At 38.9% G+C, this 9193-nt stretch overlaps 2 pseudogenes; both read right to left on the minus strand.

Annotated features, from left to right (window-relative positions):
• Window positions 1–1574, minus strand: part of LOC149201597 (N-terminal acetyltransferase A complex auxiliary subunit NAA15 pseudogene) — a 42624-nt pseudogene extending 41050 nt beyond the window's left edge.
• A 5461-nt stretch (window positions 1575–7035) lies between these two features.
• Window positions 7036–8688, minus strand: LOC149201598 (N-terminal acetyltransferase A complex auxiliary subunit NAA15 pseudogene; annotated as a pseudogene).
• Window positions 8689–9193: the final 505 nt, after the last annotated feature.

Genomic DNA, 9193 nt, shown 5'->3' on the forward strand with positions numbered 1-9193 from the left:
GGCAGAGTAACCATCTTAGTAATAGGTTGCTCCTTGGCATTGTAAATGCCATCATCTTCTCTTGAATCTGCCATCAATTTTCTGTAGGGTTCAATATGACATCTCTCATTTTGTTGCACAAATTTGGGCTACAATTTCCTGCTCTGTTGATGATACAACCATCCTCTTGGAATATTAACAAGAAATAAGATATTAATTTGATCACCATTGCTTTGTAAAATGACACATCGGCTCTCTAAAATCAAAAACTCCCATTCTGTCCTTGCCAACTTCGAAAACAGATATTAGTGTCACCTTCTCCTCCATAAGAAAAATCAACTGAAACGTATGGTCTCCTGTTACCTGGGTGATCTGCCTGAAGCATACGCTTAATGCATTCACTATTTATAAATCGATCTGCAAGGTCCATAGACCGGGCTTCATTTACCAATGTTGCAGCTGCCACTAGATCTCCTGCATGTTTAAGTATTTTACCCTTCACCAAGTAAATATCAATGACAGTTGGGGTATGTGCTATAGCCTCATCAATCTTGGCAAGAGCTAAATCATGCTGCCCTCTGATGTCATAATGTTGGGCAAGCAAAAAGAGAGTCCATAGAAGTGTTGATGGTGGCTTTTTCTGAGACCTTGCAGAAAAACTTCCATTATTCTGAAGAGAAGCTTCAATTTCAAGAATTAATCCCCCCAATATGTCGGTCTTGCTTGGGTGATCATATAAAGGACGTAGGTCTGAGAACAGAGAAGGAACCCCCTTAGTTAGAAAGGGTATAATATAGTTGTTCGTTGCCTTCCGAAACTCTTCATTCTCGAGAAAGTCAAGAGGTATGCGCTTAGCAGCTGCAGACCACAGATATTCCTTTTGAAGAGATTTGTACAAGGAAGTCAACTTATTAACATGCTCTGGTGAATGCTTCTCGCTCCTCTAGTGATAGACCTAGACACTTCTGAAGTGCTTCATGATATCTATAATTTTCAGAGTTTTCCGCAAGGAGGGACTGATATGTTGCTCCTTAAAAGCCAACTTGTCAACTATTTTGGTCGCCTTCTTATTAAGTTCCTCTAGTGCTCTTTCTGGAGTCCCCACATTCCTCAAGAAGAGAGATCTTGTATAGAAGCATTTCAGAATGTTCATAGCGTTCATTATAGGGAGGATAGTCCTCTTCCAGTGTCCCCTCATATGCTTCCAAAATTTTAGCAGCTTTTCTTGGATCCAAGTTCAAGTGATGTGCAATAGCGAATCCAATCCAGTTCATACGGTGATTGGGCTTCACAGTTGATAGTTGTTGTCTTGTTTCCACAAATCCCGACAAGTCTCGCATTTGTGCCTGTAGAAGAGAAAGGTCCCGTAGAATTTCAATATTTTCTGGATCAATCTTAAGAGCATTTCTATAGCTTTTGATTGCATCACTATACTCCCTATCTGAACGGTAGAGAAGGTAATAAACATGCCAATAAACATGACTTTTCACATCATTCTTTAAGCCATGCCGAACAAGCTCATAAGCTTTTGTCTTACTGTCCATGCAATTATAAATCAAACCCTTCATTGACAATATATCAGGAGGTTGGAGCATCGGACTCTATTTTTCTAATGATAGATTTGTGACAAATCTCTACATTTGAGCTTAGCCCGTCGATGCTTTCCCATTTCGTAGCTCATTAATAGCGAAATACTTCCTTACAAGAGTTTCAACTGTGTGCTTGCTAGGAAGCTTTGGCGATTTATTGGTAAACACATTTTCTGAGGTAGCGTGTTTGCCATATTGTCTGTAGATGAACCTCCCAAATCAGATCCAGTAGACAGAGTAGTCAACATGGAAAAGGGTTTGGAAATCTCCGATCTAAATCCTGTCTTGACAAACTCATCTACCTGGCGTTTCTTTCGACACTTGCAGGCATCAACCATAACATTTTAGCGCACATGGCGATCCTGAGTGGTATATGTTGGTGGACGCGTGCCTTGGCATTTTATGCCCTGCATGAGATCTCCTTTGGCCATTGATTTTCCATCATAGTTGGATGAGTGAAGATTGTCACTTACCTGCTGCATTGTCTTGGTTTGACAATCTTTTGGTGGCACATTTTATTTCGCTTGTGGGATTTATCCCACATGCAAGAGGGAAACCAAAATGCGGGCTTTTACATACACCAACGCTTCCAATGCATATTGGCGTGTTGTGCACTATACTCTCCTCCTCCTCGACTTGGCTTGGCGCTTAACTTTGTGCTAGCCCCTCGATAGAGCCTGAGATTCTGCATAACAATCCTAGCAAGCCCAGGGCATGGTTTTTTGCCAAATTTATCATTTAATAACATTTACGTTAGTTATTCCAACCTGGGAATGAGTTCGAAATTAACCTTCTCAGAAAAGAAAACCTGAGCACTCCTCTTTCTGCGCAGACAATGCTTTCCTTATTGCATTGAGAAGACACAACTCGACTCTTTCACCATTGTTGTGGTTTGATACATGAGTGCCATATACATTGGGGAATCCAACTTAGTTGCTTGTGATTCATGGAGTTAAGTGCAGTTTAAATGAAACGGTGAGGAAAGGTTCATAAGGTGACAGATTATGAAGACATTATGAAGTGAGAGTTTTAAAATATAATCAACGTGGAATGGTGGAAAGACTGAAATCAAACCATTTTGCCCACATATGATCTTTGCGATGCTCCAACATGTGTTGCTCTTGCACGACACCTGTTTCTGGGTTCACATTAATCATTCTTCTTGCACTATGATATGCCCACACATTCACAAACAACTTCAGAACCCTACAGTAACAGTGATGACCCTCCAAATATGAGAAAGCCTCAAGTAACATGGTTCATTTTCATGATGCTCTTCATAATGTTGTGCGTCCTAGGAATCAACAAACATTCTTGCAAACATAACTAATTCCAGAAATGATGATGTTGGCATTGCCCAACTATGCAAAACAGACCAGATACGCTTGAAAAATCAAGTAATAGAAAAATGCCAAAACAGCCAATCAAGTAGCTACATACTTGATGTGATTCCCTGACTGCATTTCAGTGAAACAAAAACTGGAAAATGTAAGTGCAATGACAGCTGCTTGCAGACTTGGCCTTCACAATAAAAACATAATCGGAACTTTAGACTGAACAATTACTCCATATAAATAGCTATGGGATAAAAAAAAAAAAACATGATTTGTTTGTTGATCCTCAAAGCTTTCAATGACTATATTATTATTGTTGGACAGTTCAATTTTTCTCTCTTTGCCATCGTACAGTTTCAGCTGTGAGTCATCAGACCCATTCTCAAAACACTCCTCAATCTTAATATCAAAGGTTCTCAAAAGATTGATTTTGTCATCGAAAATTGTGGGACTGAATTTGAACTTTTAAAGCTTGAAGATCTTTCTCAATTTTGTCAGCAAACTCCTCTAAAAAGTGAATTTTATCTTCATATATACATTTGCATGACTTTAAATAAATAGGCAATAAATTAGAGAAATCTTTATCAATTTGATCATCATCACAAATATCCCAGTATTCTTTGAAACCTTCAATAGAAATAGGGTCTGCCACATACCCTGTCATTTCGTTTGACAAGCAACCAGATGAGCAGTTTAAGCTCTGAATGCTTCGGCCAGTGGAGTCGCCATGAGTATTTTGCAATCTGGATTCTTTGATCATGGAGTCGCCCGGTGAATGATTCAGCCTTCATATGTCTGACTGTTGTCCACCATCAGCAACCAGATCTAGGTCGTCGTTCTTTCCCCGGGAAGATAGAGCTTTCACGTTCCCCAGTATGGTCGCTAGAATGTTAGCACTTTGTATTTTTCCTAGGCTGAGGAGGAAAATTACAAAGGTAACCACAAACTGCTTGTAGGATTAGAAACTAGCCTTTCCAATCCCAGAGAGGGCTCTCTCTCAATGGATTTTCAATCAATCACAATTTAGGGTTTTAGGCTAGGTATGAAGATCAAGAAATTGGTTTTAAAATTGTGGTTGCAAAATGAAGGAAGAGCCCATTGGGCATGGAGTCATAAGGGTTTTCAGTAATTAATCACAGATAGACAGAGGAAAGCTTCAATCAGGGCGAGGTAGGAAAACTCTTGGATCTTATAGAGCTATTGGGGGTGGATGAGACGAATCAGATTTAAGATCAATTTAAATATAGAGCATACACAGATGAATTCTACACTTAAATCTCAGAAAGAAAACATTAAGATTGCTTAACAAGCTAGAGCAGAGTACTGCAAGTAAATTCTACTCATCATCTTCTTGTAACAATCAGGAAGGAAAATCCATGTGAAACTTGAAAGAAAAACAGATTTACAAAAAGGAAAACATCACCATTTGTTTGACACAAGAATCCTGAAACCAAACTGCCTCTGTATCACTGAATTAATTACTTCTGTTTGAGCTCCACAACTTACAGTAAAAAAGAAAGTCTTCTTTTTCCTCACTATCAACCAGTGTTTTTAAAACCGGAACCGGTGATCGGACCGGTCCACCTAATGAACCGGTTTACCGACCGGAACCGGTCTAACCGGGACTGGTTTGGTCTAAACGAACCGGTTTTAGAAAAATACATTAAATAATTATTTTTTAATGAAAAAAACTATTTTTAAGATTTAAAAGCATGATTCCAAGCCAATAGAGACAAAATATGCAAAGATTGCTCATTTATATACCATGTAAAGGTGAATATATCAAAATGGCACCGAGTGCAATACATATCATCGACAAAATACATAAGCAATGAGGCTCTAAACCACTAAGAAGATATTAATATCACAAGTAAATTTCATCTAAGGAAAATGTTAGGTTTAATATGTTGCCCTAACCATTTTCCAACATGGTATCAAAGCTATGGTTTGTATCCTTGGTAGCTGGAAATATCACTATTTCATCTGTAGCTTGATCATTTGGAGATCAAGTATAACAAGACTAGCAAGAAGCTTATACAAAAGAAGAGAACCAAATGACAGACAAAAAGTCTGCCCCTAAATTAAAATAGGTCTGCATAGAGGTCCAAAGTCTGAGGTGTTTCAGAGACACGAGAATCATAGAGGTTCAAAGTCTGGTGTATTTCAGAGACCCAAGAATCACAAAGATCCAAAGTCCGGAGTATTACAGAAACCCAAGAATCACAGTAACTTCGTATAGAAGTCCGAAGATTGTAGGCCTAATAACATTGCAGAGGTACAAAATCTTCCTTGGTTAATAGAGGTCCGAAACTATAATGATACTAAAGAAGGTCTGAAGATTTCAGTGGATTACAAAGGTCTGAATTACAATGGTATTTCAATTTTCCCGAATTGCAGTGATATTTTAAGAACTTAGAAAATTGTAGTAAGGTTTGAGAGATGAAGTATCTAGAACATGTATCATTCCTATTGATAAAGTCATGAAAATCATAACCCCTAAACCACTAAACCACTAAACAACTGCGTTTTTTGTCATGTTTCAGTGGGCTGTCCATAAACCGGCCGGTTTAGGACAAAACCGGCCGGTTAGCAATAAACCGGCCGGTTTTGACCTAAACCGGCCGGTTTTTACCGGTTAGGTCAATTTTCCGGGCACATGGGGCTTCTAACCGGGTTTTTTCACCGGTTCTGACCGGTGAGCCTCCCAACCGGCCGGTTAGGCCGGTAACCGGTTGGACCGGAACGGTTTTTAAAACTATGCTATCAACCCCTCCTTACACTTTCAAACTTGAATATATACAAATACAAATTTTAAACTGTTTTCTAATTTGCTGGAAATAAAATCAATTAAAATCATAAAAGATAAAACCTAAACTAAATTGGTTGCAATGTATCTTGAGTTTCTTGAAGACTGCTGGAAATCTGTTGGATTGCTGCCAGGTGGTCTTTGATTATTTATTTTCTGCCTTGAAAAACTCAACCACTATTGAGTTTCGATGCCTAAAAATTATGGAACTGATTACTTCATTTTTGCTGGAGGAAACAAACTTGACACCTTTTAATTGACTCCCTGGAGATGCTTATTGGCTGATTTGAATGTTTGAAGATGGCGGAGTTTGTTTTTATTCTACCAGGTTATTTTCCACCTGTGTATTTGAGTGCTCATTTTATGCCTTTAAAATATGGAGATAATCCCCCTCAGACTGATTAAGTGCCATTTGTCTTTGACTACTCAAAACTGTCATCACAGTTTGTTATTTATTGACTAAATGCTTGCATGAAATCTGGAATTTGATCTAATTGCGACTTGTCTTTCAAGAAACCACCTTTATCCTTTGAATATGAGATTGATATATCCATAATTGCCGCAAAATCTGGAATGCAAATCGAGCCCAAAACCTTGAGGCAGACTGAAGATTATTATTTCTTTGAGATAAGGCTTCATTGTGATTTGAGGAATCGTGATAGGCTGAGATAGTTGATTTAGAATAAACTCTGTGTGCTGACCAATAACTTAGCCTTTACAACATCTTTGTTTCAAACAAGAATATAAGGGCATTTCTAGCTTTTTGCGCAACAACTCCATAACCTTTAGGCTGTCATAATTCAAAGTATTCAATATTCTTTAGGGCTTTAACTCTTCTTTTGAATGAACAAAGTGACAATTAATTCCCCACTCATACTTCCTTTTAGTCTCAATAAAGTGACACAGAATAGGTTGGGTATAGAGGCAGAGTAACCATCTTAGTAATAGGTTGCTACTTGGCATTGTAGATGCCATCATCTTCTCTTGCATCTGCCATCTCTCATTTTGTTGCACAAATTTGGGCTGCAATTTCCTGCTCTGTTGATGATACAACCATCTTCTTTGAATGCAGAAAGTGTGGCAAGACATCGAATATTTCCAGTAGGAATATTAACAAGAAATAAGATTTTAATTTGATCATGAATAAACAAAATCCCAATAGCCCAAATCGCCATTGCTTTATAAAATCACACATCTGCTCCTGAAGAATCCAGCGATGAAGCATTTTATTTGGACACTGGAAATTTGGCATAAGAATTGGAGTTCGACTCTCTAAAATAAAAAACTCCCATTCTGTCCTTGCCAACTTCGAAAACAGATATTAGTGTCACCTTCTCCACCATAAGAAAAAATCAACTGACACATATGGTCTCCTGTTACCTAGGCGATCTGCCTGAAGCATATGCTTAACGCATTCACTATTTATAAATCGATCTGCAAGGTCCATAGACTGGGCTTCATCTACCAATGCTGCAACTGCCACTAGATCTCCTGCATATTTAAGTATTTTCCCCTTCACCAAGTAAATATCAATGACAGTTGGGGTATGTGCTATAGCCTCATCAATCTTGCCAAGAGCTAAATCATGTTTCCCTCTGATGTCATAATGCTGGGCAAGAAAAAAGAGAGTCCACAGAAGTGTTGATGGTGGTTATTTCTGAGACCTTCCAGAAAAACTTCCATTATTCTGAAGAGAAGCTTCAGTTTCAAGAATTAATGCCCCCAATATGTCGGCCTTGCCTGGGTGATCATATAAAGGAAGTAGGTCCGAGAACAGAGAAGGAACCCCCTTAGTTAGAAATGGTATAATATAGTTGTCTGTTGCCTTCCAAAACTCTTCATTCTCGAGAAAGTCAAGAATATTTCTCTTGAAGAGATTTGTACAAGGAAGTCAACTTATTAGCATGCTCTGGTGAATGCTTCCCGCTCTCTAGTGATAGACCTAGACACTTCTGAAGTGCTTCATGATATCTATAATTTTCAGTTTGTCGCAAGGAGGGACGAATATGTTACTCCTTGAAAGCCAACTTGCCAACTATTTTGGTGCCTTCTTATTAGGTTTCTCTAGCGCTCTTTCTGGAGCCCCCACATTTCTCAAGAAGAGAGATCTTGTACATAAGCATTTCAGAATGTTCATAGCATTCATTATAGGGAGGATAGTCCTCTTTCAGTGTCCCCTCATATGCTTCCAAAATTTCTGCAGCTTTTCTTGGATCCGAGTTCAAGTGATGTGCAACAGCGAATCCAATCCAGTTCATACGGTGATTGGGCTTCAAAGTTGACAGTTGCTGTCTTGTTTCCACAAATCCTGACAAGTCTCGCATTTGTGCCTGTAGAAGAGAAAGGTCCCGTAAAATTTCAATATTTTATGGATCAATCTTAAGAGCATTTATATAGCTTTTGATTGCATCACTATACTCCCTATTTGAACGGTAGAGAAGACCATAAACATGCCAACATACATGACTTTTCACATCATTCTTTAAGCCATGCCGAACAAGCTCATAAGCTTCTGTCTTACGGTCCATGCAATTATAAATCAAACTAGAGCATCGAACTCTATTTTTCTAATGATAGATTTGTGACAAATCTCTGCATTTGAGTTTAACCTGTCGATGCTTTCCCATACTCCGTAGCTCATTCATAGCAAAATTCTTCCTTACAAAAGTTTCAACCGTGTGCTTGTTAGGAAGCTTTGGCGATTTATTGGTAAACGCATTTCCTGAGGTAGCGTGTTTTCCATATTGTCTGTAGATGAACCTCCCAAATCAGATCCAATAGAAAGAGTAGTCAACATGGAAAAGGGTTTGGAAATCTCTGATCTAAATCCTGTCTTGACAATCTCATCTACCTGGCATTTCTTTAGACACTTGCAGGCATCACCCATAACATTTGAGCGCACCTGGCAATCCTGAGTGGTATATGTTGGTGGACGCGTGCCTTGGCATCTTATGCCCTTCATGAGATCTCCTTTTGCCATTGATTTGCCATTATAGTTGGATGGGTGACGACTGTCACTTACCTGCTGCATTGTCTTGGTTTGACAATCTTTTGGTGGCACATTTTATTTCGCTTGTGGGATTTATCCCACATGTAAGAGGAAAACTAAAATATGGGCTTTTACATACACTAACGCTTCCAATCAATATCGACGTATTGTGCACTAGACATTGCTTTGGGCCCCTTGATACTTGGTCTTGTGTGCTGGCACTTTGTCATGTGAGCTTGTGGCTCCCTTGATACTTGGACTTGTGTGCTGGCTCTTTGTCATGTGAGCTTGTGGCTCCCTTGATACTTGGTCTTGTGTGCTGGCTCTTTGTCATGTGAGCTTGTGGCTCTGATATGGAGATTGGCCCAATGCCAATATTTTTATTTGTCAAACCCTTCCAAACGAGCCCGAGATTCTGCATAACAATCCTAGCAGACCCAGGGCATAAATTTTTGCCAAAATTTATCATGTAATAACATTTCCGTTAGTGATTCCA

This window comes from Pinus tabuliformis, chromosome 2_1 (genome assembly GCF_031772625.1).
Source record: "Pinus tabuliformis cultivar Carrire ecotype Pingquan chromosome 2_1, CPIR1, whole genome shotgun sequence".
Lineage (NCBI taxonomy): Eukaryota > Viridiplantae > Streptophyta > Pinopsida > Pinales > Pinaceae > Pinus > Pinus tabuliformis.